Source organism: Sus scrofa, chromosome 7, assembly GCF_054392235.1.
Source record: "Sus scrofa isolate SSC_HxYL_T2T_F1_AM1 chromosome 7, Sscrofa_HxYL_maternal_Yorkshire_Landrace_v2.0, whole genome shotgun sequence".
NCBI classification, from domain to species: Eukaryota; Metazoa; Chordata; class Mammalia; order Artiodactyla; family Suidae; genus Sus; species Sus scrofa.
The window spans coordinates 19,725,336-19,748,992 of NC_139389.1; the positions used below are offsets into that span (position 1 = coordinate 19,725,336).

At 43.6% G+C, this 23,657-nt stretch overlaps 1 protein-coding gene and 1 non-coding gene across 19 annotated transcripts in view; both read right to left on the minus strand.

The window, feature by feature from the left end:
- The window catches only part of RIPOR2 (RHO family interacting cell polarization regulator 2), a 228,096-nt gene that overhangs the window by 71,118 nt on the left and 133,321 nt on the right, over positions 1-23,657 (minus strand). For 5 of the 18 annotated variants that reach the window (XR_014809760.1, XM_013977481.3, XM_084967594.1 and 2 more), the window contains exon 1: positions 23,204-23,502. The exons of 7 other annotated variants lie outside the window; for them this stretch is intronic. The gene's annotated coding sequence lies outside the window, so the exon portion shown is untranslated. Of the gene's footprint in view, positions 1-18,675; positions 19,664-22,942; positions 23,168-23,203; positions 23,503-23,657 lie in introns of those variants that run through there. 6 more of the 18 variants (XM_021098402.2, XM_084967603.1, XM_084967597.1 and 3 more) reach the window with 5 other exon arrangements.
- LOC146401233 (U6 spliceosomal RNA) lies at positions 5,987-6,092 on the minus strand. The gene has a single exon (XR_014811759.1). It is a non-coding gene; the product is annotated as a U6 spliceosomal RNA (small nuclear RNA).

The following is a 23,657-nucleotide window of genomic DNA, read 5'->3' on the forward strand; positions in this document are numbered from 1 at the left end:
AAATATATGCATGAGCCATTACATTGATTGACTAAGTCAAATGATGTGAATGGATGAAAAAACTTAGAGACTCAGTGAGAGATGAAAGAATGGAGCTCAGGTGTACTTCTGGCATTTGGAGACACATATTAAACTCGCCGAATTTGAAATTTGGTACCCACAGGATGAGAGCAGTTAATTTCCTCCGCTCCTCCGCTCCAGCTGAATAGACAAGCATTATAAGGTTCAACTGAAATAGAAGCATCATTTGATATTATAATCATAAGGCTATTTAGAGATCTTTTAACCTGACTTCCCACCAACCCTATAGATGGTAGGACCTCTGCTTAAAAACATACAGAGAAGGAGGATGTGCTTTATAAAAAGCAAGGTGTTTGGAAGTTCTCTCGTAGCACAGCAGGTTAAGGATCCGGGGTTGTCACTGCAGTGGCCTGGGTCACTGCTGTGGTGCAGGTTTGATTCCTGGCCTGGGAACTTCCACATGCTGTGGCACAGCCAACAAAGAAACAAAAATATAAAGAACCCCCAAACTAAAGTGTTTGAGAAACACAGAGATTGTGATGAAGACTGAGGTTCAACTAACTTGGAAAAGGAATTCATTTTCAGAATCTTGAAATTGATATTGGTGGTTTTCTTTCCATATTTTCGAAGACTCCATCAATCAACACATTATTATCATGCCCTTATTACATGCTCAGCACCAGCAGGCTGCCACATGTTGTCCAAGATCTAAAAAGAACCAAAGACTGATCCCTGCTATAAACAGTCTCAGTAATTTAATGGGAGAAGAAAATATGACTGTACACAACGCTGATGGGAGGCAATTTTTGATGTAAGAAATAACATAAAGTGACCTTTGAAGTGATACTTGTTTCTCAAGGCTCCAAAGAAAGCAGCAGAGATGATCAGAATGGGACTCCCAAGTCAGACAAATCTATTTGGGATGGCCAGCTGTTTGAATTTATGCAGATTACTTAATCTCTCTGAATCCATTTCCTCATTGTATGAAGGGACTAACACTTCAGAGGATTTTTGAGATCATACACTCAGTGCCTGGTATGTAGTAAGTGCTTAATAAAATCGGCTCTTAATAATAATTTAAAACAATATAGTTCTCTCAACAGACAGGGAGATAAATGAGACAGGAACAGGAAGTTTCATAGAGAAGATTAAACTTTGGCTACATTCAGAAGATTGGTTTAACCTGAACAGGTGAAATTGAGAGAAGCTGTAAACTAGCATCTTTTTGAACATAGTAATTTTTAGATAATTAAAAAGCAGAACTACTTTAAATACTGACTGATAGGAGTTCCCGTCGTGGCGCAGTGGTTAACGAATCCGACTAGGAACCATGAGGTTGCAGGTTCGGTCCCTGCCCTTGCTCAGTGGGTTAAGGATCCGGCGTTGCTGCCATGAGCTGTGGTGTAGGTTGCAGACGCGGCTCGGATCCCGCGTTGCTGTGGCTCTGGCATAGGCCGGTGGCTACAGCTCCGATTAGACCCCTAACCTGGGAACCTCCATATGCCGTGGGAGCGGCCCAAGAAATAGCAAAAAGACCAAAAAAAAAAAAAAATACTGACTGATAAAAACTAAAACCATGGATACTTTGGAAGTCCAGTTCAAAAGACAATTACAATTTTGTTTAAATTTTAAAATAATTGGAAGCTTACTGAAAAGTTGCAAGAAAAGCACCAAAAGCTCTCACCTATGTTTGATCCAGATTCACCATTTGTTGAGTTGTCACATGCTACTTTGTCACCGCCACACACATACACATTATTTCCTAAATCATTTGAGAGCAACTACCATATACATATTTATATATATTGCTCCTCCCCATTGAGCAATTTGCAGATACGATGCAAATTTACTCTTAAATGCATCAACATGTATATTCTAACAACAGGTACAATTATCATTCTCTTACATAAACACAGCACAATTATCATCAGGAAATTTAACATCACTATAATACTATTATCAGTGTATGGATATTATGCAAATCACACAAATGGTCCCAGTCACGTTTTGTATGCTGCCCCCACCCGCAACCCCTATGCCGGGAGCCAATCAGGATCACACACTGCTTCTTTTGTCATGGGTCTTTTATTTCCTTTAATCTGGGATGGTTCCTTGTCCTTGCTTTGTCTTTCATGACCTGGATATTTTCAGAGAGGACACACCAGTTGTTTTATAGAATGTTCCTTAGTTTGGGCTTGTCTGATGTTTTCTCATAGTCAGGTTCAGGTTATGCGTTTTTGGCAGTGACATCACCCAGGTGATTGCTATTGTCCCTCTGAAGGTACTGCGTCAGAGGGCACAATAGTCAGTTGGTCCCATTACTTGTGATGTTAACTTTGATCACTAGGTTAAGGTGCTGGATGATTTCTTCCCTGGAAAGTTTCTATTTTGCAGCTGGTAAGTGGTTGGTAAGGAGGTACTTTAAGGCTATGCAAATATCTTGTTTCTTTAACCTAGAAGTTTTAGCATTCATGATTTTTGCCCAGATCAGTTATTACGATGATGGTGTAAAACAGGTGCACTTTGAACTCAGTCGTTGTTTTCTACTGTAAGAAAGAGCTTTCTTTAATCCTTTTATTTATTTACTTTTGTCAGTACTGCCAGGATGGACTCATGGATTCTCTCTCTCTCTCTTTTTTTTGTTTAATTTTTCGGCTGCTCTTGCAGCATATGGAAGTTCCTGGGCCAGGGATTGAATCCCTGCCATAGCTGCAGCAATGCTGATCCTTTAAGCCACTGTACCAGGCCAGGGATCAAACCTGCACCTCTGTTGCAACTGAGTCACTGCAGTCAGTGTCTTAACCCACTGTGCCACAGCAGGAACTCCCATGAATTCTTATTTTATTCAACGGGTTTAATTCATTACTATCATCTGATGCAAAAGCCAGCTGTTTCTTGGAGCATTTTCTGAGCAGCTCAACCACAGGGATCTTGCCTTGTGAACCAAAAAACTTCAAATTACTGGTGGGAATTAACATAATCAGGGACTTGGTATATAATAAATATTTCCCCAAATGTTTCATTTTGTCAATAAGCTACAACTTTTTTTTTTTTTTTTTTTTTTTGTCTTTTGTCCTTTTAGGGCCGCACTCACAGCATATAGAGGTTCCCAGGCTAGGGGTCAAATTGGAGCTGTAGCTGCTGGCTTACACCATAGCCGGATCCTTAACCCACTGAGCAAGGCCAGCGATCGAACCTGTTAGTTGGGTTCGTTACCGCTGAGCCACAACAGGAACTCCAGCAAGCTACGAACTTCTTGAGCATAGGTACCACTTTCTCTGATGCTCAGTACAGGGTAGGATAGAAAAGCATTGTTTCTGGAGCTAGTCCAAGGCTTCACCCAAGTTCGCTCTAAGCTCCAACTTTTCTTGTCAATAAAATGAGGATCCTAAGAGCTAAGCCAGTTAAGGCTGTTGCAAAGAGAATATGAGATAACATATGTAAAAAATCTTAGTGTGGGGAGATCCTGTGGTGGCTCAGTGGTAACAAACCCAACTAGTATCCATGAGGATGATGGTTCGATCCCTGGCCTTGATCAGTGGGTTAAGGATCCAGCCTTTCCATGAGGTGTGGTGTAGGTTGCAGACATGGCTCGGATCCTGTGTTGCTGTGGCTGTGGCATAGGCTGGTAGCCGTAGCTCTGATTCATCCTCTAGCCTGGGAACTTCCATATGCTGCAAGTGCAGCCCTAAAAAAATAAATCTTAGTGTGGAGTAATGGTCTTTTCTAACTCAAATGTGCCCTTTGAAGATATATCTGACTTTTATCCATCAAATGGCATGTGCTAATTATAAAACCATACCTACTTTACAGGTGAAGAGATACACAGAAATAAAGTACTTTGACGTTACCACTCCCATTCCCTCTCAAAGCAGTGACAGCAGAGCACGATGGAGCTATTTTAAGGGTCTGGCTGAATCATCTGAAGGGGAAAGAAGAAACGCTAATTGCATGTCTACTCACTGGGACAGTCAGTTGTAGGGACTTCTAGATAAATGACACCATTTCAGCCTGGGGAAAATGAAAACTCCGTTTCTTTTTCCATTCTGGTGGATTAAATAAATGCAGGGAGAAGCAGCTGGCCTCACAATAATTAGAAAAGAAACGATTCAGGACATAAAACTCAGCTTACATGTCAAGAGGGGTTGAATGGATTTTGACTAATGTTGTCATAACTCATTTTAAAATGCAAAGTCTAGAACGCTCAGAGGCCTTCATTTGGTGCAAGCTTGACATCAAAACAGGACCAGTTGTTTCCTGGTTTGAGGGAAAAAGCATTTTTGCACTTAAATGAAGGCTGAAGCTATTAGCAATAATAAGTCAATTTACCTATTTTTTTTTTAAACCCAGCAAAACACATGTAAATCAAAAGGGAAAATTTCCTGGAAATATGGTCCTTATGGATAGCTTGGCTAATCCTGTTAAGAAAAACAAACAAACAAAAAAACCAAAACACCCACAAATCCTCATTATTTGAGCATCAGATTCAAAAACAACACTCCAATATAGAAGAAAATGGCCCCATGCCTGGCATTATCAGCTCCTTCAGGCTTTCTTTGCATGGAGCCTGTTTATCCCTAAAGGTTGGCAGCTCATTTTCAGCTAATGGTGACTGCTGCTTCTTTACCTCAAAACAGCATTAAAATGATACCAGTATCTTCTTTTGTTATTTGACTTCACTGAAATTAGCCATTTTTATAAGCATTTTTTTAAACTGTGTTCACTAGAACTGAGCTACATCTTTGGACATCTTACATGGAGAAACAAATCATTAGGTTCTAGAATACACCCCATGGTAGGCAGGGAAGCATCATTACATACCATGTGCCCAGCACGTGTGACTCACACCGGTATTTCTTCATGGGGATGAAAGTCGGGTAGAAAATGGAATTGAGCCATATAACTAAGCCATATGGTATGGTTCATCTCAGAGAAAGGACAAGAAATTATCTTAAGGCTTTTCAGGTAGGGCCTACGTAATCAAAGGAAGAGATTCTTCTGAAGGTCAATGAATTTACTTTTGGCCATCCAAACGAGTAATTTGAATCGATGCAGGATGGATGGCAGACGTAGCTAAAGGCACCAACTCAATTATGGGAATGCCATATGACCACAGCCTTTGCACTGGGAGGTGACAGTTCAGCCCTTGCTTAGGTAAAGCAATGGACTTATAACTAAAGCAGGCTTTTCAAACTCAAGTTACTTTTCATCATTTTATTCCTGTTGTTATGACAACACTTTTAAAAGCAGCACTTCAAATGCTCAGCATTCAGGCATCTTATTATAGATTTGAATATAACACATGAGGGCATGGAGTGCAGCGTGTAGGGGTTTAAATGGGCCAAGAGATGCAAAGTTAGAACACCTGGAAGCCTTCTTAGCTTTGGCCCCTGGAGATCCTTAACTTGGCTTTTTCTACTGAAAAAGAAAAAAAAAATAGAGAACGCTCCTCCAGAGGAGGGAAAATGAAAGAATTTATGTGGGAAGATATGCATTATTATTCACAGTCTCTATTCTGATTCTCTTGATTACAGCCTGCGTCATGCAGTTTTTAGACGTCTGTAAATGATGGTGTGTTCTGATTGACTTCAGCTGCTTATTGTTAGCTGTTGGACTGATTCGTTTATGTAACTGTAACTTTATAGAAAGACTTCTCATAACCCAGACATTAGGAAAATTATTAATTGATAAAGGGGGAGGGGTATTAGAGTATTACATGAAGCAATGACCTGTTGTGTTTACACTGCAGTCTGAGAAGAGCATAGATATGTTCCTTAAACCTTATGTTTTGATTTTTTAAGTTGAAGTATAGTCGATTTAGAATATTTTGTTAGTTTCAGGGGTGCAGCAAAGTGATTCAGTTAGATTTTTTTTCAGATTATTTTCCATTATAGTTATTAAAGATAATGAATACAGTTCCTTGTGTTATATGGTAAATCTTAATTGTCTATTTTATGCATAAGAGAAAAATATGGAACATTTGACAAGTTTGCATGTTAGCCTGTGCAGAGGCCATGCTTATCTTCTCAGTATGGTTCCAATTTTACTATATGTGCTGCCAAAGTGATCACTTATTTTTTTTTTAAGCAACATACAAATAAAAAGATGTTTTTACTAAGGAAATGAGCTAGCAGAATGATGGCACTGGCCAATCATTATGTATTAATAGGGAGAAATTTATCTGTCCTGTTAATTCTCTCTGCCTTGAAGTAAATTCCTCTGATAATTTTACCTTGGTCTTCCTCAGTCTGTGGTGTTTTGTATGATGTCAGGTGAATTATTACTCAACAAAGCAGAGGTAATTAAAAAAGGAGGATGAAAAGGGTAACATTTCAGAAGAACCCAGTGTCAAAAAGTTCCTCTCTGGTTCTAATAGAATCAGGCTGTGTATGAATGTGCCATCACATGCCAGCAGTTTTCAAGTTGAGTGGCTTCCCAGAGGCCTGTACACATGTTCTCTGCATGGTAATTTTAGCAAATTAAACTGCTATAATAGGGAGAGTGGTTTCATTACTGGTCCTTGCTGCTGCATACCAAGAAGGTGGTCATATGAACAACATCTGCTGAGTTATTTTGGGTGGCCCAAAGCAAATAATTTACAATCAGAATGCAAAGCAGTTAGGTACAGCGATGTGCAAATACCTAGATGATCGACAAAGCAGAATTATGTTCCTTTTAATGATACGCCAGGAACTGATAAACATTTCTGACTATCCTTTGCTTTGTCCAAAGGATTTGAAGCTGTAAAAATAGGAATGAAGCAAAAAGTCTAATTAATCCTTAAAGGACAATTTAATGCAAAGAAAGAACAAATGTTATATGGATCCCACATTGGACCCAGCAACATATGGCAAACTCCCAACAGCAAAGACAAAAGAATACATTACAGGCTCACTGGTACCCGTGTACAGTGCCTACTATTTGGATTCTGAGCCCAAAGGCACTGTCAGGATGCTTTCCCTTTCAGATGCCCAATGACTCCTAAAATCACACCAAGCTCTCCGTTTTGTAAATTAACTTCCACTCTCAGCTATCTGTGACCCTGGCCCATTCATGTCCTCAGCCAATCTACCTAGAGGGAGGTCAGATCCATTTTTATAGACAGGAAAATGAAGGGCTGGAAGCCCTTTCCCCAGCCCTGTCTCCCCCGCCACACCACTCCATCACCTCACCCTCAACCAGTTTCAGCCCAGTTTTAGGCCATTTCCTATGATCACTCACTCCATCTTCTGGGTCACATTAGAATTATGACCCAAGAAGGGCTACGTTTAAATTTCCGGGACTCAAAACTCACTCTGTGATGCTTGGCCTTCATCTGGCCCCGTGTGTTAATTTTTGTCTCTGATGCACTAGTGAGAGAGTGATTTTCACTCCTTTTCTTGGATCTTTCTCACTGTCTCCCCATCCACCCTGTCTGGCGGGCCTGGACAAATGGGTAGAGTGGGAGCAAGTGGTTCTTTGGTCAGCCTGGGAGAAATAAAGCAGGTCACAGATTTTCTCTGGACAGATTTTCACAGGGCTTCAGACTCCCGACTGATCAAATAATTTATTCATGAGATAAAAAAGGAGGCGATAGGACAGGTGACTCAGGAGACACACAAACGTGTAGACCCTGTTTTGATGACAAACTGACTGAAGAAAGTCATTTAAGACTCTTGGGACATTTTAAGATGGATTAGATATCAGATGCTATTTAAGAAAACATTGCTCATTTTGCTAGGTGTGAAATGAAAATGTCTGTACTTTTGAGATGGCCACGGATGCATGTAGGAGTGAAATGACACATGGTCTGGATTTCCTGGAAATGCTTCAACAACAATAACAAAAGGGATGAGGCAAGGTGGAAAATTCTTGACAACTATCGCACTGAGTGATGGGTTTTTAGGATTCTGTTATCCAGTTCGCTTTATTTATGTGCATATTTGAACATTTTAAATGACTGGGTGTCTACTGGCCCATGCTGATATAAGGCAGCAACCCTAAATAGCATTTGGGGGTCAGGGCCCTTACCTAGCCTGAAGCAGGCAAGTAGAGTGTCAGAGACAGTGATTTCTAAACTTTACACCCTTTGTGGAGCGTTTTAGAATAAGAGTAGGGGATACAGGAGGAATGCAATGCATGCTGATCCCTGTCCTCCTTGGATCTTGGTGTAGATAAGAGATGAGGTCACAAAGAAAGGAAATTTGTCTATTCTCTCTAGAAGGAGATTTGGTTTGGCCTTTTCACTTGTTGGGTCTACCAATCCCACTTTAAAGCAAACAAGAAGCCTGTAATTTGACCACACTGGTGGTCAAATTAACTGGCTTTAATAAATTCCAGATCCACCTCATTTCCCACTCTTCCCAGACCAACATCTGTGTAAACACAGAAACCCTCAAATGCAACCGTCTCCCTTGGACGTGGTGCAGATCAACAGGGAAAAGAACTGTGCGGTCAGGGAGCCTCAGATTGGCTGCTTGAAGGAAGAAGCGTGTGGGAATATTCTGAGACCTTCACCATGGACAAGGGCACAGAGGGGTCTAAGGCTGTCAGGACTTGGAGAAACAAATGCATACTTTGAAGAGACTGGCAGCAGTGAGCAGCATTAGTCATGCAAAAATGAAAAGATAAACTAATCTCTGTGTAGAGAAGTTAGGGATTCATGCCAATTAACAGAGGCCTTCCCTACCACATGGAGCTTCCAAAGAATTGAGTACCAGGTGCTACATTTAGAAGAATTTAGAATAGGTGACCCTCTGTCAATCAAAATAAACAGAATGGTGCATCTTTTGGCAGCCACACAGCTGTATTCCTAGTATCACCCAGGGAGGAAATTCATAATAACTTTCCACGTTTGCAGATTGCTCCTTTCCAAACACTTTGACATTGTATCCTGACAGCAACCCTGTCAATTTAGGTAGGACAAGTACCATGGTTTCTGCTGAATAGGTAAGGAAATGAACCTGTCGGCAACTGTTTCAAGACCATTGGCAGAGCTGGAACTAGAATCAGAGTTTCTATCTCCCAAACGTGGTCTTGCTTCTACTCATCTCTATCTTCCTTCAGCTGAGAAAACAGAATCCTCCCTCTACTTTTCTTTGCCTGTTTCTGTCTTTTTTTTTTTTTTTCTTTTCTTTTTTAGGGCCACACTTACGGCACATGGAAGTTCCCAGGCCAGGGGCAGAATTGGAGCTGCAGTTGCTGGCCACAGCCACCACAGTCACAGCAACGCCAGATCTGAGCCACATTTGTGACCTACATGGCAGCTTACGGCAATGCCAGATCTTTAACCCACTGAGCCCCGCCAAGGATCAAACCTGCATCCTCACGGATACTAGTCACGTTCTTAACCTGCTGAGCCACAACGGGAACTCCTCTTTGCCTGTTTCTTAACATGACTTTCCATCAACTTGGAGTTGAGGGTCTTCAGTATTCAGAATGTCCTGTGGCCCTACAGACATCATTAATCAGTACTGACCAGTGAGTTTAAGAACAATGGCTTCTTGTCTCACTGTCATTCCTTGCTTCTTACTTATTCCATTATCACTCCCCACAATGAGATGCTCATTATAACACAGTATAACATAGTATACCAATAATCATAGCATTTAAGATTCAACAAAAATAAATGGGTAATCCTTGTTATTGAGGGGTAACATCCTATACCTTAAACGCTTGTGATTAAATCCAGAAAGTCATGTCCATTGTTAGGAACTGCAATGTTTTGAGTTTATTTGAAGGCATTTACCACATTAAAATAAAATTTTAACCTATATCTCAGCCTCTGCGCCTTCCTATTGATATAACCACCAATGACCTCTGGAAAGAGGCTAATATAATGTACTATGTAGTTTATTTATTTATTTATTTATTTATTTTTGTTTCTTTATGGCTAGGGGTCGAATTAGAGCTGCAGCTGCTGGCCTACTCTACAGCCACAGCAACTCGGGATCTGAGCTTCTTCTGTGACCTGACCTACACCACAGCTCATGGCAATGCTGGATCCTTTACCCACTGAGTGAGGCCATGGATCGAACGCGCGTCCTCATGGATACTAGTCAGGTTTGTTACCGCTGAGCCACGACAGAAACCATCTAATTTAGATCATCTCAAACCTGGATGCATATTAGAATTACCTGGGGAGTTTTTTTTTTTTTTTTAATATGATTATCCAGGACGGGAACTCCTTATTTTCTCTTTCTAATTGTTATTATTGTAAAGAGACACAACAGATTTTTGTATTGATTTTGTATCCTGCAACTTTACTAGTTTGTTTACTAGTTTTAAGAGTTTTGTGGTAGAGTATTTTGGATTTTCTTGAAATAAAATATCATAAATTTATCTGAGCCTCATCCCCGGAGATTTTGATTTAATTCAACTGGGGTGGAGTCTGGCCATAGAAACTTAAAACAACAACAACAATAACAACAACAACAACAAAAAAACAACCCTTCCAGGGTTTGATTTTTCTCTGTGCATACGATGTGCCGTAAACATTGGTCAAATCTGCTTCTATTCTTTTAATATGTAAAAAATTGAGTCATTAATGTTCTTTAGTCATTTGATTCCAATTCCACTTGAAAAAATATTTGAAAAAGGCACTGCAGTCTTTACTGGAAACATAGGACAAAACTGTGTTTTTCATTTATTGGCAAAAAAGGAGTGGTTCTGGGAATCTTAGGATTTAAAAGAAAAATGTTTCTAATGTTGCAAAGACTCAAAAGTAACCATCTACCAAGACTGGAACTCGTGGTGGTCTAGCCTTGTGTTTCCCAATTGAGTGCTGACAAAACAAATGCCTTCCATCACAGGGTTGTTGAGACCAAAGAAGTCACCCTGCCTGGGTTTGTGGCCTGGCAGTACCAGTTTTTATGATACAGTCCTGACAGATTGCTTGACCTCTCCAGACTCTAGTCACCTCATATGGAAAACTGGGATGATGAAAGAACCAAGCTCACGGGTTGCCGTGAAAATTAAATAGGTTAATGAATTAAAGTCTTCGAACAGTGAATAAGTGTTTGCTATTCTTATCACTACAATGACGGGGATGTATTATCAAGTCATCTCCAGTTTAATGAGGTCTAGATGGAGACTTCCTGTGCATTTCCCAGAGGAGAAAACCTTCAAAGGAGGTTGATGTCACGAGTTTTATAATTTACCTTGGAACTCATTTATGAGGACTGTGCATTCTCAAGTCTCCTGAAAGTTGAATGAGCTGCAGTTAGAGAGACTGTATGATAACTGCAGAGGGGCTAAAAAATAGTCAATTCTTCCTAAATAAAACATTGCAGTTGCTATTAAATATAGTGCAAGATCCTAGGACATTTTATGACCAAAAAGACTTTTTTTTTTGGCCGAATCCGAGGTACATGGAAGTTCCTGGACCAGGGATCAAACTCAATGCCACAGCATCGACCAGAGCTGCTGCAGTGACACCACCAGATCCTGAATCTGCTGAGCCACAAGAGAAGTCCAAGAAGGCATTTTTAAGAGTTGATATCTACAGTATGATTTGTTAGCTTTTCATTGAACACTCAACCAGCTGCTCTGAACTTTTTCTTTTTTGAAGAATGTCATTCACACTGTGTGTTTTTCAAACCGTATCCCAAGGCTTTGGAATTAAAAGTACAGAGAATATTAAATGTGGGTGTTGAGTACAGTCAAATAGGATGAGCAGACTTTGGAATGTGAACTAGGCAATGTCTTTAAAAAATGACATGCATTCATGTAAGAATGTATTCTGATCCTTAGGATGGACAAAATTTTTGTCTGTACCAAAAATATATCATTTGGCAGGATGGGCTTATTGTTTGCAAGTCAGCAGTGCGGGTGTTCCAGCCCCAAGAGCAGATGCCCTCCAACTGTTCAGCTTGGGGTATTCAGGGTGATGAGAGAAAGGGGGCCACAGCGTGGACAGGTGGCTGGACATAGCCAGTCACTGCACCCCCTACCCTTCTGCTGCCTTCCAGAGCTGGATTTCAGATCACACTGTGTGCCAAATTAATATTCTCAGCAGGGAAGGAAGGTATCAAGTTTATCAGTTACATTTCTGTTAATACTTCCAGAGTCAAGGAAAATGTTTTAAGTGAGAGCATTTGTCTCAGTAAAGGAGAGTACACTTAACGCATATACATATACATATGAGTGTGTGTGTGTGTGTGTGTGTGTGTGTGATGTATTTCTTGACAGTGAATTCAGAGACAATGTCATGCCAACACCACTCTAATTAATAGAGGGTCTTAAGTTAGAATCATAGAGATTGTCACAGTCAGTGTCTTTCTAAATGACAGAGAGAATCAGCAAGTGAGAACAAGGAAGCTGCAGGGTCCAGAAGCTTAAACACAGGTGCCCACACAGACTCCTCAAGCTGTGTCGTATGTGGTCAGATCATCAGTCTGTAGGCACACAATGGGTGTGACTCTCCTCTTGGGAACAATGGCCTCTGCCTGGTTTCCTTTTCTCTACAATGGGGCTCATAACATTTATATCGTTAAATTATTGTCAGGATTAAGAGACATCAAGGCTGTCAAGTGCCAGGCATGGAGTGTGTACTCAGTATAACAGATGCCTAATACCACCATCCTCATCATCAAGGTCAAGGATGAGAAGACAAATGGCCTTACCTAAACAATGGAAGTTTTATGTCTTTACGTTCTGCTTCATTTTGCTACTTGAGTTGATCTTGCTAAAATCTCAAATTTCAAGTGATAAATTCTGGCACTGTAATAAGATTATCATGAAGTTGCAACTCACTTGTCTAAGAGGGGGCTTCCCTGTGAGGGGGTGTGGAGAGGGAGGAGCCATCTTCAACTTCTACTAACAAGGAAGATAAAATCTGATTGTGGCATGCACCTTTGTAAGTTGAATCTTTTTTTTTTTTTTTTTTCCCATAACAGAGCAATTGAGGGCCAAACATACATTTCTTCTTCTCTTCATAACATTTCCTTTGATTGCTCCTTTCGGATCTTTCAGAGAACTTGATGGCAGGATAAGAAAATAAAAGTGAAGTTCAATGTGCAAAGTGTTGGCTTTTGAACTTCACTGCAATGCTCTGGTTTAATGAGCTCAATTTAATCTCCTCTGTGTAAGTTCCCATATAAGACCTTCCTTTTATAATTCGCTGCTGGGGGAATTAGCTCTATTTATGCTAAATAGATGGACAGAAATCATGTCCATCTTTCTGATCACAGTAACTTCAGCAATAACCAAGTATGTGCCCCTTTTTTCTGGCTACAAAGAAGCTCAGAGCAAAACTTGCTGCTCAATCATAGTATAAGCATTAATTCGTTAAAAGTCAGAATATTGACTTTTTGAGTTCCTCTTTTGGATACTTCCTTTTAAAATTGTATATTATTATAATCTATCTCAAATTTTTGAAAAGTCATGGAGTATAAACTTTTTAATAAACTTGAACCAAGTCTTATTCTTCTCCCAATTACCACAGATGAATTCAAAGAGGCTTTAACAGCTATCGCTTGACAAAAGCAATAGGTTTCCATCCATGTCCACTCATTGCCCCATAATTTGCTCCAGCTGCTTGTTTCAGTTTTCGTTTTTGGAAGCCACTGGACCCAGAGGTTCCAGACCATGTGGAAACTAGCAGGCATTATTATAAATCCCCCATAAACCTTGATAAAGGAAATAATCATCATTCTCATTGAGTTATTCCCATGAAAGAAATTTTACTCAGACTAATATAGGGCCCATAAAGATAATTTCTCTTGCGCTGATTTGAAAAATGGGCACTTCTGGAGAAGATCAAACAGGAGTTAAGCCAGTGAATCTAAGCTTTTGTTCTGAAAATTATATTCAAATCGAGTCAGTTCAAATCTGAGTACTCTATTTGTGATGCAAATCAAAGGCAAAAAATGCTTCTGTTTAACAAACCAATGCAACTGTGCATAGCACACACCCTGGTTACCATTTGAAATCTCTTCTGAGAGCTGGCTAGAAGGGGGAACCATGCATGGATTAACCAGATCTGACACCATCGTTTTCCTTCAACTGCAGGTAATTATCCTGTATAACCCTCCTATGCATAAATTAAACTCCATGAATTAACAATGATCTTGTTTTCCTACATTCAGTAATTAAGACAAAATTGATCAAGGGATACTTTACATGAGGATGGATGAGACAGCAGTCCTTTGGAAAGGGAAAGACTGAGTCCCTTCTCTCTCAAGTTTGCTTTTTCTCCATTTCCCTCCCTCTTGTGGGGTTTTCAGAGCTCTGAGGCATTGCGAGCACGACAGCCCTGTGCAGTGAGGAAGGGGAAGGCTTGCCATTGACAGGGGTCTTTCATCAGGATGCATTGTTTACTCAGAGGGAAAGTGCCTGTTCCCTTTCTCTTCGATCAGGTATCTCTCATGGCAGGCACACTGCTTAGTTAGCTGGAATAATGAATCTTTTGGCTGCACAATGCAAAAAAAAAAAAAAAAAGCTTCTCGGTGACTACAGTAGAATCGTGAAGTGTCTCATTAATGTCTTGATGTCAGCTAAGAATCTCCACCTGAAAACCAAGTGGACCACCTGAGGCCTGAGCGGCTAAGGCAAGGGATCTGGCAGCCACAACCCGGGTCGGTTCTGTGGGAGAACTCAGGCTTTGGACCATGCCACTAACTGGTGCTTAGAGGAACTCAGTTTGGGGTCTTTGTGTATTTCCATCCACAGCCACAGCCCAGACTGATACCAGACAGCTCATATCTAAAACTGTACTCTGCCCTTACTAATTGGATGAGCCAATTAATCCTTTTGTTTTGTTTCCTGATTTGTGACACCAGGGACATTAGTGTTAGTCCCGCCTATATCACAGGGTTCTCTGGTTTAAATGGCACAATGGATAAAAAAGATGAAAGTTGTTGAAAATGGGAAAACCCCGCAGAACTAGAAGGTACAATGACTTAGACTAATGTGTTATTTTATTCATATATTTATTTTTTTAGGACCCCACCCGAGGCATATGGAAGTTCCCAGGCTAGGGGTTGAATTGAGGCTGCAGTGCCAGACCCAAGCTGCATCTAACGCCAGATCCTTAACCCACTGAATGGGGCCAGGGATCAAACCCGAGTCCTCATGGATACTGGTTGGGTTTGTTACCCCTGAGCCTCAATGGGAACTCCAATGACTTAGACTAATGTATTATTAGGTACTATTTCCAAGGAGAACGTGAACATGAACTTCAGAAGCAGTAAACTTTAGGTATCAAGGAAGGAGGCATGTGCAAAAAAGAAGTGGTAGCAAAAGAGAAAGGAGCAGTCAGCCTGCTGAGGAGGAAGGGATTGCCAGGTGGGTGGCTAACTGCACTTCATTGTGTGTTAGTCTGGATGTGTTTCATTGCTTTTTCTCCATCTCCTAAGTGGGTCCTAAGTGGGGAGTGATGACACTCCCCAAAGCAAAGCCTTGCAGCACTGCCATACTGAGATAACTCTATTCCAAAACAAGTTCCTGGGATTCTTGCTTATTCAACGTTGAATCAGCCAGTTTGGAATTCTTTCTCGATGCTATAGGTTCCACTTTTCCTAAATCCTTCCCCAACAAACCAACAAACAGTTTGCTTCTGAATATATATTTGAAGAATGAGTTGTTTAGGTCAATATTCTATAGGAGGAGAAGGTAGGCTTTCGATTCGGTTATTCTACTACCAATAACGTCATGCTGTTTACCTCAGAAGGCAAAAATTTGATAGGAATAACGTAAGACTGTGATTTTGACCTTTTTTTTGCATCTGATGATATGGACTAATCTGGGTATTTATTATTGCATGACAAATCACCCCCAAATGCAGTGGTCTAAAACAATAACAGTGAGTCAGGAGTTGGGAAGGGCTCTCTGTGGACAGTCTGGCTCAAGGTCTACCATGAAGTCGGACGGTGGCTGTGGACATGGAGCAGTAGGCAACGGAACAGCTAGGGGCTGGTCAGGCATCTTTCTCTCTTCCTGTGGCCCCAGCCTTCTTCATGTAGTTGGCGAGTTTGGGCTTCCTCACAGCATGGCAGCCTCAGGATAGTCAGGTGGCTTATATGGTGGCTGATAGCTTCAAAAGCTACTGTACTAGCCAACAAAGGAGAAGCTGAGTTATCATCTGTGACCTAGCCTCGGAAGTCAACATTCTCTATTGATCAAGAAATTCACAATTTTGAGGGGAAGGAACAAATACCTCATTTCTCAATGGAAAGTGTATCAAAGTCACGTGTAGAAAGGGCCTGTGGGATGAGAGATACTGTTGAGGCCGTATTTGGAAAGCAAAGTCTGCCATATAGACTGACTGTATAAAGTTGAGTTAAGCTATAGAATGGCAATAATTATCCTTATGTACTTATGTACAATCTCTCCTTAATACCACCCTGCCAGCAATAACAGACCACATGGTAACGTCTAGTTCAGTAAAACAGGCCGCTATTCTGAGGTCTTCTCTGCCTCTCCCCCTTGGGACTTCATGACTTAATAACACTTGTTCCTAGAAATCTCAGGCATCCAGTCCTGTTCTGCCATGTCCACATGCCTCTGTCTCTCAGAGCAGGATAGTTAAGAGCTGTGTCTATACACCAGAGGCTCCCCATGCCCACCGTCCCCATGTCTTTCCATGGCAGCTGCACAGGATATAGGTGATTCCCGATTCACATTTGACATCATTTCAATCCCCCCCCCCCGTCCCCATAGGGTGCCTTCTAGTACCAAAGCCTGGAAGCTGAAAACCACTTTTCCCAGAATCCCCTGTAGCTTGGATTCCACACATGATGCAGGAGGCCTCCACCAGGTGTACTTGCCACAAGATTTGCAGGCCAAAATGATGGGAAGGCTGTCAGTCTTAGTTTCCAATAGCTGCTGTAACAAATAACTACAAATTCAGTGGCCTGACACACAATTATTATCTTACAGTTCAGGGGGTCAGAAGTTTGAAATGGGTGTCACTGGGTTGAAATCAAGGTATCAGCAGAGCTGAGTTCTCTTCTGGAGACTCTAGGGAAAAATTCATTTCCTTGCTTTTTCTAGCTTCTAGGTTCTAGAGGCCAGCTATGTTTCCTTTTTTGGGGCCTTTTGCTCCATCTTCAAAGCCAGCAATGCTGCATCTCTCTGACCCTTCTTCCATTGTCACATGACCACAGCTGGGATAGGTTCTATGCTTTTAAGGATTGATGAAATTAGCTTGGGCTACCTGGAGAATCCAGGCGAATCCCAAGGTGCTTGACATAATCACATTTGCAAAGTTCCTTTTGCCATGTAAGGTAACATCTTCATTCATAGGTTTTAGGGATTAAGACAGGGATATCTTGGGGGGAGAGTGCATTATTTTGCCTACAGTGCTGAACTTTTTTTTTTTTTTGTCTTTTTAGGGCCGCACTCACGGCATATAGAGGTTCCCAGGCTAGGGATTAAATTGGAACCGTAGCCACTGGCCTATACACCACAGCCACAGCAACGCTAGATCTGAGCTCTGACCTAAACCACACAGCTCAAGGCAATGCCAGATCTTTAACCCACTGAGCGAGGCCAGGGATCAAACCTGCGTCCTCATGGATACTAGTCAGATTCATTTCCACTGAGCCATGATGGGAACAACCCTATGCTGAACTTCCGCCTCTTCTGTAATCACCACTGGCAACCACCTTCACGGATGATCTGGTTTTTCTGTGGTGCCTTTCTGGCTGGCTGTTTCCTGATGGTGGCAGTAGCAGCCTCGTTCTGGAGGCAGTAGCTTCCTAAATCAGTGGGCAGTGTCTTGATTATTGATTAGTCAGTTACTCTGTTACAACGTGACTTTTGAAGTTGTTCTGGGAAGTCTGACCACAAGTGTGTTTCCCTGGCCTTCCGGACCCAACAATTCAATAAGCCATTTTATTGTATATCCTTTCTGCTGAGTGGATTCTGTTGTCTGCAATGGGACCCTGTGCATGTTGTCAGTCCTACATCCCTGTGTGTCTACCTCTCTTTTGTCTAAGCTCCACATAGTTCTGAGGGTGAGGCATCACCAAGTCAGCACTCAATTAGATCACAATTTCAGAAAATACAGATCATTTCAACGCAGCTAAAATGCCACTAAATAACCTTAAAAGTGAAAACTTCCTGTTAGTTATCCTGGAATCTCCATTGAGGATAGTTAAAACTCAAACCTCTGTATATCAGCAGGGGTCACATGAACAGATTGTCACAGTTAAAGCCAAGACCAAGTCTCTCCAGGCCTTCATATATAGCAAAAAGTATGGAAATCAAATGCTATACTGGGAATAACCTTGGGGAGTTGCATTAGCTCCAGGAAACTGTCACTTTGGATTTATTCCTCCTATTAGAAGACGGAAAAACCATGTGCTCTTTGTGTTTATCTGCATTGCTTTTTTATAGTTGTAAGCTACCTCCCCTCTTCCTGCCCTTGCCTCTCTTCCAAAGGTCCTTCTCGAAGACAAGGACAGAGGGGACAAGCTTGAAGAGAATGGAGTCATTGTTCCTTCAGATCCTTCCTGAACAACTCGCTTGAGAAGGAAGAGATCACTTCCAGTGCTAGACGTGAAAGCCCAAAGACAAGGACTTACACGAGAGTTACAAGACACAGGTTGTTTTGGGAGATGATCATTGCCAGCCTGGTTTTAGCACCCTCACCATTATTAATAGCCTTATTTCATAATCGTGCCCATTTGACCTTTGCCAGGCGTGCCGCCTCGCTGTCCTGAACTTTCTTACCTTCGGTCTTGATCTTCAACCTAGGTCCCGGGCAGTGAGTTCATATTCGATGTGTACGATGTGCTTGGGAGAATGCAAGCCCTGAGCATCCAGGAATGAACACAATAGACCCTCTGCCCTCAGGGAGCTCACAATCTTCCTGGTCTTCCTCTCTGGTGAGTCTTCCCTTTGCCCTTTCATGTATCTGTCATCTTGCAATAGGCACACAGATGAAATCTTCACCCACTACTCACACCATCAGCTACTACCAATCACAGCCTTCCTTTCCTGCCTCTGACCTCCTGTACCCCTTATTTCTAGGGTGACCAAACAGGAACCCTTTTGAGTGAAAGGGAGGGCTATTAATAATTATGCTGAGATAACAGATACAGACAGGGCAAGCTAAGACATGCATGGACAGCACTCTGTCCAACACAATTGGCTTCTTCCTCCTCTTCTCCGATTCTCTGCCTTCAATATCCTACCCTCTAACATTGAAAGAACACTCTTAACTCTGGCCAGATCCTAGCACCCTCGTAAATTACGCAACGCTGAGCCCTTGGCCTTCCAAGGCACCTCAGAAATCAAAATGATTGTTAATCACCCCATTATATTTTTGAACGCTAAATGGTGTGAAAAACATTCCCTTTGTCTGCGACTCTGCCCTCCTCGGGTCTGGCAGAGAGCTCGTTTTGATCTTATGAAACACAACACAGAAGATATTGCACCTCATTTGCTTTCACTGTTGAAGAGAAATCTAATTTCCTTTTTAATTAGTGGGATGAACGTGTGAAAACATTCATCTCCTCCACGCGGTGCTCCTCGGTGTCATGTAAACAATGGGCACAAGAAAATAAATCGCAGTGGCTTCTCTTCTCCACGGTGCCCAGGGAGGGCGCCCCGGCAGCGGGCCATGTGTAAAATGATCTTTTCTCGATAGCTGGCCACACTCTGAGAAAAACATCTCTTCTTTTTAGGGAACACTTCCAACCAAAGTGGGATGAGTGTCCTGTGACAAAAAAACAAAGCAAACCTTGGCCATTCACCCAGAGAGGAACTTGGTGGCCTCAGAGAGGAGATAGGAGGACGGAGGAGGATGGGGGGGGGTTGATATTAATTCATCCAAGAGCCGAGCGTTGAGCGCTTTTGTTTAGTTGAATCAACTTGAAGGCCTCCACGCGCACAATGGGGAGGTTTGATTTTCAGGGGGAAAATGTGGTACAGAGCCACGGGCTATAAGGATGTGATTTCGAAAGCAGAGGGTTCCTTCCAGATGCAAAGGCACGCAGGCATCGTCATCGTCCTCCTTTCATGCACAGATCTTTCCAATAATCACCTCGTGGGGTGTTTACATGACAACTGCCTCACGGAGCCATCCCACGTCTAGGTTTGCCTTTGGGGAACCAATTATGTGCTGCTGGCCTATCTGTACCTCCTCTCCCCACCCCCACCCCAGCTCCCCTGCTTCATTGTCTGTTTTCAGCTGGTATTCTTTTCTGGTTGAATGGCCGCAAACACAAGCTGTCTATCTCCTCCAGCTCCTGGAGTTCGGCTTGGCAGATGAAAATAACCTTGGTAAAGGAGCTGTTCAGAAGCACAAGGCCCTGCTCTCGGCCACCAAGGGCAGCAGAGGCCCAAGTAGAAAGTCAAATCTGCCATTGCCCCGAGGAGCACCCATTGTATAAACAAAACAGACTTTCACTTCTACCACCACTTCCTCCCAAGAAAAGCAAGAAACCGGTTTTAGACTTCTGACTTCTTTTCAAAATGGAAACAACTTTGAGTTTTCCCCTCAACCCATGGAATGCAATGAACAATAAAATAAAACACTGGTTTGCAGACACGTCAACCCAAGGGACTGTTGTTTGTCTGATTCGACCATTTCATATGAAACATGCAGGCTGTGCTGCTCACTCTCCAGAACAGCCTTTGTCTGTGTTTGAGTCTCTTGACACCTAGGGGTGAGCTAATAATCTGCATTAACTCAAAATACAGCAGAGAAGTGACTTGGTTATATTTATTTAGTTAGTTAGTTTTAACTTGGTTATATTTAGAAGTGGGCAAGTGGTTGGTATCACAGCTGGGCTGTGCGGTTTTACCATAGGAGGAATGTACCCACTTAGCGACCTCAGATTTAGGGTGGGCCACCTGGCCATCATCAGTAGGACCCCAGGTCAATGGACTTCAATACTAAAGAGTAGAATTCTGATGTGAGTTTAGCTACCAACACCCATAGACATAAAAATCTTCTTCCAAGGCCCCTTGGTCCCTTTTCTGCTGGAAAGAATTCTATTTTGCCGTCCATCAAAGGAAGGAGAGCCATTTCTAGAATTTGAGTTCAGGTACTCAGAATTCTATGCAAGTCCCTAGTGCAGGTTTTTAGCTTTTCTTCCCTCTAGCTTGGTATTTTTTATACTGAAGATAAAATAGTCAAAGCAAGATCTCACGCTGGACTGGTAGAGGAAGAGAGAAGCAATACCCGTTGGAGATCTTTGGGAAAAGCAATGTATGTGGTATTTAAAAAAATTTTTGTTTGTTGTGTGGCACATGGAAGTTCGTAAGCTAGGGGTTGAATCAGAGCTGCAGCTGCCAGCTTACGCCACAGCCCCAGCAGCGCAGGATCTGAGCCACATCCGCAACCTACACCACAGCTCACGGCAATGCCAAATCCTTAACCCACTGAGCGAGGCCAGGAATTGAACCTGCATCCTCATGGATACTAGTCAGGTTCATTACCACTCAGTCACAATGGGAACCCATATATGGTATGTTTTTACTAAACAGATTCCCAAGTGTTCAGGCTTTCAGATGTTTGGATGCAGCAGATTTTCGGATAAATGTATCACCTTTCTGGGGAAGAGCCAAGGTTTGGCAATATCTCAGCTGAAGGGGGAGCTGGGTACAGGAGACTGACCCTGAGGGCTGGGCCAGGAGGAGGTGGTGAAGAGGGGGAGACCCCCGACTGCTGTTACTCTGACTAGACACACCCCTGCAATTTGTTCTTACAGAAGAATAGCCACTGGCTGCCTCCTAATTAACCACTGGAGAGTAGCCTGATGATGCCAGTTCTTGGAGAGCTCACAGCTGACATCCGCCCCTTGGAACAGCAGCTCAAACAGGCTGATGGAGACACAATGGAAGTAGACAGTGGGGGTAAGAGAGGAAACCAGAGGCTGGTCCCAAAATTAAGTGAATAGGAATATACTGGGCTGGGGGTGGATAGCAGAAGAGGAACATTCTGAGCCAGATAAACCTGATAGAAAACAAAAAGGAAGAAACGATTGTGTGTCAGACAGCAAAGGGGCAAATGCTCACAGAAGATGCCCAGTCCCGTAGAGAGCACAAGCACAATCTCTTTGGGAATGCGCGGATGATTAGTCACAGTCCTAGAACTTCATTCAGCCAAGTGCATGGCTGTGAGCGTGGAGGAAGTGGGGAGTAGGGAGGAAAGACAGACCCAACATGTTTTCCAGGACAGTCATGATTGCTTCCCCCTGACCAAAAGCTTGAACGTTTCCTCCCCCTCACTCGAGCAACACGTTCCTATCTTCAGGATAAGAACCTTGGACGCTGCCAACCTCCCCGACGCCCCACCCCCGCCCCACCCCCAATCCGTCCGGTTATCTCGCTTTTCCACTTGCTCTCTTGCTCCTGCGGGAGCTGTCACTTTGCACCAGGGACTGGCACAACACTTCTGCCACCCTAACATCTGGATGGCTTCCGCTTGTCTAATTTCCAACAGCACCCACTCCCTTCTAAACTGAGGTTCTCTATCGGCTCCCCACCACCCTGGGGTAGGGGGATAGGAGGTTACGGTCTCGCGGTAACCGAGCTACAGAGGCTTCTTTTCTCTAGACCTTCTGAGCCACAGAAACTTGCAGGGATGCTCCCAGCTTCAGGTGCATCACCCCTCCCTCGTTTTTCCAGACGCTGGTCAGCATCAAGGCAGCACATTTCTCCTTCTTGCCCCTCCTCCCAATTCTCATCCCCCTCTCCCCACATGGCCAATTTGGAATTCAGACACGCGGGCTGAGGCTGGTTCGCAGCCAAGTTGAATCTGGGCAGCCCGGGGGCAAGTCAGGTCCCCAGAGACCGCGATCCCAGCCCTGCGCTGGACTCCCCGTGGCCGCTGAGAGTGCCAGAAGTCGTTAGGTGGCAGCGGGCCACCCAGGACCTGCACCCTGGGGCGCTCGCACCTCCCACCCTCCATGGCACGAATCCTCTGGCCAAGCGCGTCTCAAGCTCCCAAAATGCCCCAGCCCCCAAGAACTGCCGCAGGCCCCTTAACATCCTCTGGTCGGTCCCTCCACTCTCCTGGGCATCCCTTGGTTCTGCCTGCAAAAGCGCTTGTGCCCCCTACCGCTCAGCAACTGAGCGTCTCTTTCCTGTGGCATCGGAGACCCGAACCCTCCGAGGCTAAGGAACGCCCCACTCCCAACGGCTCCTTAACAGGCAACCCTCGAGCTGAGGACATTCTCGCCACATAGACCTCACCCGGGTTGTCAGCCAAATCAGAAGCAGAAAGGAACAAACAAAAAGGTGCACATACCTAAAGACGAAGCCTCCTTGTCATGACAGGGGGACTCTTGCTGTCTCTGGCTTAGAATAACAGCCTCGGTGCAAAGCAATGCCCCGGGCAGCCCGCACCCCCGGCTTTGCAGACAGCTTGAGCTCGCTCACTCGGGTGAAGGGACAAAGGGTCGCCGGGAAGCAGGGGGCGGGGAAGGTCCCTGCGCCCAGGCCCCGGCGCTGGCGGCCCTCCCGCGTCGGCTCCAGGCAGCCGCGGCTGGGGCTGAAGTTGCGGGGCCGGCGGCGCGCGGAGCGAGCGCGGCGGCCGCGCAGGGGGCTGGGGCGCGGGGAGCGGGGAGCGCGCGGGGGCGGGGCCGCGGGGCCGGCGGCGTCACCCCGGCAGGGAGGGGGCGGGGAGCCAGCTGCTTGACAGTTACTTCAGCGCAACTACGCGAGGCTGCGCTTTGCTGGCTGCCTCCAACCGATCGCGGGCA